Source organism: Macrotis lagotis, chromosome 6, assembly GCF_037893015.1.
Source record: "Macrotis lagotis isolate mMagLag1 chromosome 6, bilby.v1.9.chrom.fasta, whole genome shotgun sequence".
NCBI lineage: Eukaryota > Metazoa > Chordata > Mammalia > Peramelemorphia > Peramelidae > Macrotis > Macrotis lagotis.
This window is the reverse complement of record NC_133663.1, coordinates 18,699,360-18,710,783: the sequence shown is the minus strand read 5'-3', so window position 1 is coordinate 18,710,783 and position 11,424 is coordinate 18,699,360. Positions and strand designations below refer to the sequence as shown.

The following is an 11,424-nucleotide window of genomic DNA, read 5'->3' as shown; positions in this document are numbered from 1 at the left end:
ATGCAAACACCACAATGATGAAAGAAATTGATAGTGCACATTTTTATGTCCAAGCTGTCCAGGATAAAAGTTTTTCAATTCAGAAAATAAAATAGATTGCAAAGGAAATCCATTCTATTGAAACAGAATGTCAAAATATTTTTAATATCAAAATAATTTTCATTATTTTATTTGTTTTACTATTATACATGTATTATAGTATTTTATGTTATTTTAAATATCAATGGGGGGGTTGCAAGACAGTAGGGTTAATTGACTTGCCCAAGGTCACACAGCTAGGAAATTATTAAGTATCTGAGACAGGATTTGAACTCAGGTCTTCCTGACTCCAAGGCTGGTGCACTGTGCCACCTAACTGCCCCCTCAAAAAAAATTTTTTAAATAAGTCCCTGGACCCTCAGGATAAGAACTCCTGCACACAGAGTGGCTACATCTGGTAAAATATAAGAAATAATGCAGATGGGAAGAGAAATCTGCTACTACCCACATCATCTTCCATTGCATAGAGGCACATGCAAAGAAATGAAAAAAACTGATAATACAAAGAAAACTCTAAGACTAAATAACGGAAAAAAAACATAAAGAAAATGAAATTAGAAGAGAAAATTTGTGACCCAAAAGTGAGAAAAGGGAGAGGAAAGAATGAAGAAAATGTGGAGAATATAATGGAAAACCTCCAAAAATATATAGAAGCAACAAATAACATATGTGTGGCCATTGGAAGGAAAAATGATCCTGCCTCTGCTTTTCAGGGCAAATACTAAATTGAAAAGAAATTCTGAGATTTTTCAGTTATCCATTTATTGAGCGTTCACCCAGCTTGCAGACACCGTACCACGCACTAACTCCTTGAAGGCGAGGGCTGTCAGCAAGACTTAAAAAATGCTGATTGAGGGAGTGATTTATAGGGTTACAAAAGGAAAAACGAAATAGTCTCTATCCTCAAGGAGCAAAGATCCTATCAGGAGGAAACAAGAATATAGATAAGTAGAAACAAAATATATACAAAATACACGTGTCTAGCCTAACCGTTAAGTAGCTGGGGCGAAGGCCACTTTGTAGCAGCTGCAGGAGCATGGCCGGCCTTAGGAAGGAGATGGCATTCGAGCGAGACCTTGAAGGAGGTGTAGGTATAGATAGGTAGGTCGGTCCTCCAGGTATAGGGATCAGCCTAGTCAAAGGAACTTGTCTCAAAGACAGACAGAATGAATGTTGTATGGGAGAAAGAGCCAGTTTGGCTGGAATAAAGAATGCTTAAAAGGAAGTCTTGTGGAATGAGCCTGGAAATTATAGACTGGAGCCTGAGGTGAGGGATGAGACATTATGTACAAGCAGCAGCCTAGAAGACAGTTTGGCTCAGAGACTGAAGGAGAAGGATATATAAACACCCTGGAAATGCAGGGTGGAGTCACTTTTATCTCAGAAAAGTCCCTAACCCCATGAAATGCTGATGTCCAGACAACTGCCCTTCTTTATCTGGTGGGCTTCCACCTTCCCCAGGGATCTCTTGATCCAGGCCTCCAGACTGGTCTAAGGGCCTCACCCACAGCCAAAGTCAGGAACTTGAGTCAATGGCCAAAAAGCCAACAAGGCCCCAGCACAAAGCATCTCCCCAGGGAGCTTATATTTTTGTCAAAAATGTATAGGAAGGAAAAGTGTGTTCTTCCATCCCCTCTAGGGCATGCCTGAGTGTGACTACTCCAGAAAGAATGACCAAGATATCATATTCTTGAGCATGGGTGCCATTTACTAACAAATTAGTAATTCTTCAGTATTTCCAAAGAGCTCAAATTTCAACAATGTAGGGGCTACTGCCCTAAAGCAGAGGACTTGGCATTGGGAATTTCCATGGCCAACCTTCTGAGGACTGAATGAAAGCCCTTTGAGAACAATTTCTTTGATATCTTTGAGTATGGTGTCTGGCGCAAAGTAAGCATTACAAAAATTCCATTTGTTAGGTTAGATTGCTAGTCAATAGATTGGTTGACTGCTGACAAGGAGCCTCTTCACATTTGTGTAAGATGGTCTGCTGATGACATCCATCACTGGACTTTCCACCAGATCTTTTACAGTTCAAGAGGAGTTGCCAGGCTTTTCACTCCAGAGTCACCTCCATGAAGCCATGAGAGTTAAACGATCACAATAACAATAACTCATGTTCATATAGTGCTTTGAGGTTTACAGTGATCTTTTCTTAAACAGGCTGGTTAGGGTTATTATTTGTTTTAGGCTTTTGTGAGGCAAATGGGGTTAAGTGGCTTGTCCAAGGCCACACAGCTAGGTAATTATTAAGTGTCTGAGACAGGATTTGAACCCAGGTACTCCTAACTCCAAGGCCGGTGCTTTATCCACTATGCCACCTAGCCACCCATGGTTAGTGTTATTATTAATTCTAATTTATAGATGAGGAAATTGGGGCCTAGAGAGGTTAATTGACTTTCCCCTTGTCCCAAAACAAGCTACAGGTCAGAGCTGGAATTTAAACTCACCTCTTTACAGATTCTAAGATCAATGCTCTTGGAATAATTCCATGATGTCAAATAATGAGGGCATCATGATCCCATCAATGTAGGCACTTCCTCCAACAAGCTGATTTTACAGCTTCATCTGCATCCTCCTCTAAGTGCTCTCAGTGTGGCACAGGAGGTCCATCTGTTATCTCTCATTCACCAGCCCACTTTATTTTCTAGTCATATATTTCTATAATGATAGATTATATACTAACCCTTCTTCTGCCCAACTCTGTGTTGGCAATACTGCTGTATATTTACACCCACATTTGGGTAACCAGCAATTTTGATTCTTTGGAGATTATAGTATTCCCTGATTCAAAGCCATGAAGCATACTATTAACATTAATAATATCATAGTCAGTGATGTATTTTTATCCATTTTGTAGAAAGCACCAAAGGAAACCCCCCCAGCAGGTGGGGCTTGTGCCTTATGAAGGAATTATGGAAAGACTAGGAAAAGGATCACCCAGAATGAGAAATGGAAAGAGGACTGAGAATTGCCCCAGTGAAGGGAAAGAAAGTCCCATAGAAGGCTCAAACTCTAATTATTGCCAATTTTTTTTAGTAATGGACGCAGTTATCTCCCTAAGCCCATATCCATTCAAGCATAAGTTTCTTGAGGGAAGGGACCTGGTCACCTTTTTATCTACTTCATGTAATCCAGCCTCATACTAGAAAATAGTGAGCACTCAACACTGAATAAAATGAAGGAAAACAGATAATTTTCTATAGCTTATAAAATTTTATAGGGATATCCTGAACAAATTCCATAAAGAAAGGGTTGGGGAGGAGAGGGGATAATAACAACTCCCTTGCCTCCTTTCCAGGGATGTTACAAGGATTTGACACTCACTAAACATTGATTATATATTGTCTCATCAAAGCTTTGTACTAAACCAAGACAGAAAGGACACCCACTCTGCCTTACCTTCCATCAGGATGCACAGGAAATGTATCTGTTAGTCTGGGCAAGGGGCATCACAACCAAGGGAGAGAGTGGTTGGGAATCAGATGAGTGGTTGGGAATCAGAAAAGTCTTCATGGAAGGTGGTATTTGAGCTGAGTTTGAAAGAAACTGTCAAATGAGATAACAGGTATAGGTTACTTCTTAGTCCTAAGACCAGTATATGAAAGGAAAAAAAGAAAGATTCACTGTATTCCTTATAATTCTAAAAAAGTAACGGGTATTAAATATCTTAAAAATAAGTCCTATGTTTGAACTTTAATTGTATTTTTAGTATTTTCAAAAGTCACCACAAGCTCACAGAATCTCAAAGTTCAAGGGGACCTCAAAGGCCATCTTTGGTTGTTAATTGTTTTTTCAGTCCTGTCCAACTCTTCAAGACCCCATTCAGAGTTTGTTGGCAGAGATACTGGAGTGGTTTGCCAATTCCTTCTCCAGCTCATTTTACAAATGAGAAAACTGAGGCAAAAGGGATGTAGTTATTTGCCAAGAGCCACAGAGCTAGGAAGCATCTGAGGCCGGATTTGAATTCACCTAGATGAGTCTTCCTGACAGCACATCCTGTGCTCTCTCAATGAGCCCCCTAGTCCTTATAGTCCAAGTCAAATCTACAATGTACTCAGGAGGTAAAGAGGCCATTCTACTGTTGCTTGAAGACAGCTACTTTTGGTTAGTGCTAATGATTCAGAAATGTCTCCTCCTATCAAGTCTAAATCTGTTTCCCAGTTTCTACCCATCACTCCTCATTCTGCCTCTAGGTCCAGACAGGACAAGTAGAATCCCTTCTCCAAATGAAGCCCCTCAGACTACTGTGTCCCACGTCAGTCTTCTTTTCACAGGTTAAATCCCCTCATTCCCTTTACAATCCTCATTTCAAGATGTAGACATTTGTGACCATTCAGCTTTCCCTCTTCTGGAAGTTCTCTAATTTAGCAGTGTTTTTCCTAGAATGTGCTACAAAGAACTAAAGGCACGTCTCCTGACACGCTCTGATCAGGCAGCACGCAGTATGAGTCCTTCACCTCTCCCAACCTGAGCCATGTGCTTCTCCATACAGTCTGTGATCTCCTCCTGCCCTTGGCGACTGAACTTGAATTGGCTAAAATCTCCAGATATTTTCCAGATAAACTTCTGTCAAGCCACTAATTCCTCAATTTGAATGGGTGACATTATTGTTTTTAAGTCTGGCATTATGGTGTTACATTTATCATTATTGATTTATATTCCTATTTGAATGCAAGTCTCTCAAGGGCAGGAAACATTTCATTTTTGTCTTTAAAACTTCCCTATCTTACAATGTCTGGCAAAGGTTAAGTGTTTAATAAATACATATTGATCGATTGACTGACCTAAGTAAGATGAGATTGTTCTTTTAGATCCCCCCCATTAAGAATTTAGAATGTAAACTTCATTTGAGTAAGGATTTTCTCACTTTTCTAAGAAGAAAAGTGTGTTTTACTCATACCTAGCATTATGCCTGCAACTTAGGAGACATGCTTTCAATCTTGTTATCTAATGCATTAGCTATTCCTCTGAGATGTCTACTGGACCCCAATATGAGCACTTTCCATGCTCCCACCTCAAGAGATGAATTTCATACTAATATTTATCCAAGCTTTATCAAAACTCTCTGACACTTAAGATCATAGATACAGATCTAGAAGGGACCTCAGGGGTGGTCTATTTCAATTTTATAGATGAATAAAGTGAAACCCTAAAAAGTGAAGCCTCTTTGATCAAGATAAGACACATAACAAGTGGCAAAGCCAGAAACAGAACATAAACCTTAGGATTCCAGTTGCAGGGCCCTTCCCCAGCATCCAGTTACCTAAAAATCAGAAATTGTTTTAAAGTCTTGGATTCATACCCATCAAAATCATCACTATCATCATCATCATCATCATCATCATCATCATCATCATCATCATCATCATCATTATTATTATAGTTAGAATTTATAAAGTGTTTTAAGTTCCTTACAGCACTTTATATATGTCAACTCATTTGACATCATAAGGACCTTATTAGGTAAGTGCTATTATTATCCGAATTCAACAGATAAAGAAACTGAGACACAGAAAAGTTTACTTGCCCAGTATCACATAGGTAATAAATGTCTGAGGCAGGATCTAAGTTCAGATCATTCTGACTCTAAGTGATGTATTCTAACCACTGTAGCACCATACTACCTGCTATTATAGTATTATAATATAATAATAATAAAATATAATATAGTATATAATATAGCATATAATAATATAATATATAATGATATTGTAACATATTACAGTGTCATAATAGCAATAATATTAAACTATATCAATATATTTATTGTTCTATAGTAAATTATATCATGTTAGATATATATGTTTATTTTAATTATTACAAGTAATATTATCATTAAATAGTATTAATGTTACCAATTGCCATAGATTAGATTAATATTTGGTGAATTTTTTATTTTGCAATTATTTCAGACCACTTATTAGATTAATATCATCAATGATGATAATAATGACCTTTATAACAAAGTTTTATAGATATAGAAGTCAGCCAGCTGAATTCTATCATATTATATGTGATTCTCCTATGACCAATGGAAATCACAAGCCAAATTGTGGTGAAAATTACCTGACTGAAAAAATCACAAGCAATTCCAGTCCATATTACATGGCAGGTAGATTAATTTTGTATGAGCAAGACCTTGGAAGGTTAAGGTCAGCATCTAATTGAACAACCTTCACCCTCCCATCCCCCAGAATATCACTAGGGCTATTCCCCTATAGAATTGGCAGCTGTAAGTGGCTGAGAAAGAGCTGATCAGAAAACTTAGTGTTTACAATTATAATTTGAAAGATGTTCTATACAAATTACAATTTAAAAGAGATCCAAATCTTTACTCTTACAAACAATCCAATATCAGAGTTTTAATTATGTATTTTTAATTTTTTTAAATCACCTAATTGTTGTCTTCCCAAATGTAACACTATATTCAGGGTTACAGAAGGAATGTCTAACATACTATGGAATTATATCATTATTTTAGCTCATTCACTGAGAAAATCTGACTATAGAAAGGTAATTTCAATTGTTTGTGGAGAGTTAGCAGTTGCAGCTTGATGATTAGAGGAGACTCTGGCTGTGACCTCTTTTAGCTGACATATATTAAAATATTATTCTGCATTGTTTTTACACTGATAATTATTTATCCAATAACATAGGTGTTTATTTAAGCATAGGAGACCAAGGTTTGCTACAAAAAAAAAGTGGTTTCTTTAGTTTCTTTGAAAATTGGAGAAGGGGCTCAAAATGGTTTGAGTAATTAATGAGAGACTGTATATTTCTACTTACAAGGAAATATTAGACTACATTCTTTGATTACCTTAGAATCCAGGTAGCAAATTAATAGGGATCGTGGATTTTGATGTGGAAGGGAACCTGAGAGTCCAGCAAGTCTGATATTCTCATTTTGCAGAATAGCAAAATGAGGCCCCAGATGATAAATGATTTTCCCAGGATCACATGACTACTGAGATAATTGGAACCCAGTCTTACAAATTCCAAATCCATATCTCTCTACTAATCCAATAGCATGGAGAGAAGGGTGAAGTTTGGTGTGATTGTCAACTATTACATAAGTCTACTCCCCCACATATGTTCTAGAGATCCCCTCCTTACCGAGACCCCAAAAGCAAACTACACCAATAGACTATTGCTTAAAATCAGCTTACTTGGTTATCAGCAGAGAGGTGGATTAAACTGTTTAACAGAAAATCATAAATAAGTCAAAAATTTCATATTCCTAAAAGGTAAAATTTTGGGATGGGGACACAAGCCTTGGAGATTATTACTGATAACTCTTTAGGATGGAATTCAAGCTATTGATTCAATATCAGCACTGAGTTACATACATCTCATCTTTCTCACCCTCCTAATTCATCAAAAACCACATACATAGAATGTCCATTTTGGTTAAAAGTGTGGATAAAGAAGAAAAATTCTCCTAAAGCTAATAGTAATTTCACATCAGTGACCAACAGGGCCCAAAAAAATAAGACAATGGACACAAGTTCATCCTTTGTACCAAAGTATGAATTTCCTTGATCTTGTGTTTTGCATCATGGTAACTGTAAAAATAATGTGAGTAGAGAGAGAAGAGTAAGGGGGACCAAGGACAGAGTCCTATGGAATACACATAGGTAGGGGATGTAATATGGATGATAAGCCAACCCAGGGGAAAGCAGTGTCACAAAAATTCAGAGAAGGAAAATATCCAAGATGAGAGGGTGAGCAACAGTGTCAGACACAGCGGAAAAAGACCATCAAATATGGCCATATTTCGACCACCACCTTGGCTCCCATTCTCAGACAAGATGCACCCAGAATCGGCAAACACTAAGATTCCCCTATCTTCTATAGATGAACCTTTTCTGATGGGTCACTCCTCCAAGCCTCCCTCAATAAAAGTCATCTCCATCTCTATTTCTGCCCCTATTTCCTGTTTGTCTGTCTGTCTGTCTCTATTCCTCTCTTTTTCCCCTTCTCGCTCACTCTCCTTTGTTCTTTCTCAGAGCCACTGAATGTTGAACTTGTTGGCACCTACTCAGACCATGTTGTCTTCTTGAGGGAGAAGGCTGTGACTGACTAGCTGTCTGTCTTTAATCAGAACTTGGGGAGCACTTTGAGTACCCATCATCCCTCATAGCAGGCCCAGGGCAGGACTTGAGAGAGCCGAACTCAGGAATGATGATGGAAACAAAACCTGCCCACAAGGTCCATTCACAGCTCTGCCAGAAGATTCCTTTTAGTACAAGATGATGTAGACAAAGTGAGGCAAATATGTCAACATCCTAGAGTATACATATAATGTGTGTATAAACATATTTGCATCTACATTAAACATTATGTGTATCTAAACATATGATACTCTGTATAAGTCAAGATACACACACACACATTATATATATATATGTATATATTTATGTACCTACTATAGTCTAGCCTGTGTATATACACAAATATATGAATACATTTTATGTGATTATATCCATATCCATATATAGATATGTGCATATAAATACATGGAGAAAAATAATATAGAGGGCAGCTAGGTGAGGCAGTAGTCAGAGCACTGACTTTGGAGCCAGGAGGACAGGAGTTCAAATCCAACCACAGACATTTATAGTAAAGTGACCTTGGGCAACTCACTTAACCCTGATTGCCTCGCTTACATCCAGGGCCATCTTCAGTCATTCTAATTTATGTCTGGTCACTGGATCCATTTGACTCTGGAGGAGAAAGTGAGGTTGGGAACTTAGCCCAGCCCACCTCACTCAAATTCAATTCACTTATTATCATGGCATCACCTCCCTGATGTCTTGTTCTTCTAGAACAAAGGACAAATATCATCATTATCACATATATTTATGTGTGTGTATGTCTATATCTATCTATATCTATATCTATATCTATATATATATGTTTATATATCCATGTTTCTCAACCTTAACAACAAGGATTTTTTTCCCTGAGTCAGCTTAAAAAAATGTTGACTTTTCCAGTCGATGCATTATAGATCACTGTATTTATGTCAGAACTTATTGGCAAAAAAATAAATCAGTGAGAATATTCAGGCTTGAGCCTTGTATTTAAATGAAAACTTCTTGCAGTTCCACACCTTCATATTTCATCACCCTCCTCTTAGAGACATTACTTCTGACACATTTTACTATACATGAAACCTTTTATCCTCTAAGATAATGTTTCTGTGGGACTCTTGTTTTCATTTTTTTAAATATCAGTTTTGGATATGATAAAATATCACCCCCTTACTCCAATCCACTTTGCTGTCTTGGGGCAAAGATAAATTGAAAACCTGGGACTGGTTAGCAGGGAGAAAAAAGACTCAAGAGGTCATCATTGTTTCAAATATCCAAGAGCTTTGCTGATCTTAAAGCATAATACAAATATAAGATATTATCAGGGGATTCTTTTGGAATCTGGAATAGAACCAACAGCCTCCACAAGGTCCTCGAACTTTGATATTTCCTGATTAGGTGAATATCAAAAGACCCAGAATGAAGAAAATCCACCCAAAACTCCCTTTGCCAAGAAAGAACACAGCCCATGTATAATTAGGCTCCTGAGTGCTGGGGGGCTGACTGAGAGTTCAGTGATATGCTCAGGGTGCAGCACATTCAAGTACAGTGTTATCCACTCTACCATTCTGTCCCAAAATGCATATGGCACTCCACCATTAAGAAGACCAATGAGCTTCATGAGTTTTTTAAGAACAAATTATTTCAGGATCAAAATGTTCACTAATATACTATAAATGAATTCACTCTCCAACTCAAGCTCCAAGTAAGAATATTATATTTGCTATCTCCATCTGTTAGTCAAAAATTTTAGAGACCAAACTGAACATCTCTCCAGTCCACTGTCATAAAATCAGACATCAATACTGCACTATGGAAGGGAAGAATGGAAACTGGCACATTCTCTTAAAGTAGAAGAGGGGGAAGCTAGGTGGCACAGTGGATAGAGTGCCAGCCCTGGAGTCAGGAAGACCTGAGATCAAATCCTGCCTCAGACACTTAATAATTACCTAGCGGTGTGACCTTGAGCAAATCACTTAACCCCATTGCCTTAAATAAATAAAAATTTAGAAAAATATTTAAACAAAGAAAGTAGAAGGGGGAGGCAGGGGACCCCATCCCACTGCACAGACATAGGGGAAGTTTTGAAAGGAAGTATATTCAGGATAACTGTCCCCTTCTCCAAAGATTCTCCCAACAACTTTAATAGCCAAGACAGGAACCCCATGCTCTGGCAGCACATTTTCTTGCTGATTTCTTTTGTTCTCCAAAAACTGTCAGCGATTATAAGGTCAGAGATTTGGAAATAGAAGGGACCTCAGAGGTCATCCAACCCAATCCCCTTATTTTACAGGTGAAGAAACTGAGATCAAGAATTCTAGGTAAAATGACTTGTCCACAAGGATTACAGAACTGAGATTCCAACCCAATTTCAGAGTTCTCTCTACTATACCATCTTGCCTAAATTACATGCTTTAATGCAAAAATAGTCCTCTCTGACAAAAAGAAACACTCCTCTCTGAAAAATTTGGAGCTAGCTATCTCATTCAAGACTCTAAATGAATAAAAGTAGAGATCTTGTTTTTAAACTGCTTCGATTTGGAATTTGGGTGCCTCCTGAGCTATTAGATATCTGCAAATAACATTAATGATATAGCATTTGAAGGATTTCATTGGTTGAGGTGTATGGACCACCATCCAATTCAATTAGCAGGTCTATATACATAGCAGGCACTGTTTGACACACTGGAGAGGGCAACAGGGTTCAGTGAAAAGGGCTGAGTTTGAGATGCCCCCTGGCTATCCAGCTTGAATTGGTCAAAATATAGAACAGATAAACTATGTGGGACTAGAATTCATGTTAGAAACTAGGGTTGGACAGAGTTAATGAAATCAGAGGTTAAAGAAACAGAAACAGAGTCAGAGAAATGCAGGGAGAGGAAAACAGAAAGAGGAGAGTGGAAAGGCAAAGGAAGAAGAGGGGAGGGAGATGGAAAGATGGAGAGAGACAGAGAGAAACAGAGAGTCTCCTTAGGGGTAACAGAACAGAGTGGGGATAATCAGACCACCCAAGGCTCCCAGGATAGAAGGGATAAGTAGAAGGAAGCTTGCTCTCCCCCAGTGATACCACCCATTGGGAGAAAAGAAGAAAGACTAGAATCTCTTCAGTTAATGAATAATGACAACAGACATTTACACAGAACTTCAGGGGCTGCTAGTTGGCACCATAATGCAGAGTGCTGGGCCTGGAGTCAGGAAGACTTATCTTCCCGAGTTCAAATCCAGCCTCAGACATTTCATGGATGCGTGACCCTAGGCAAATCATTTAACCCTATTTTACCTTGGTTTT

At 38.1% G+C, this 11,424-nt stretch overlaps 1 protein-coding gene across 1 annotated transcript in view; it reads right to left on the bottom strand.

The window, feature by feature from the left end:
- Positions 1-633: 633 nt before the first annotated feature.
- Positions 634-11,424, bottom strand: part of MFSD1 (major facilitator superfamily domain containing 1) — a 53,301-nt gene continuing 42,510 nt past the window's right edge. The window contains exon 18 of the transcript XR_012469310.1: positions 634-3,588. The gene's annotated coding sequence lies outside the window, so the exon portion shown is untranslated. The remainder of the gene's footprint in view (positions 3,589-11,424) is intronic.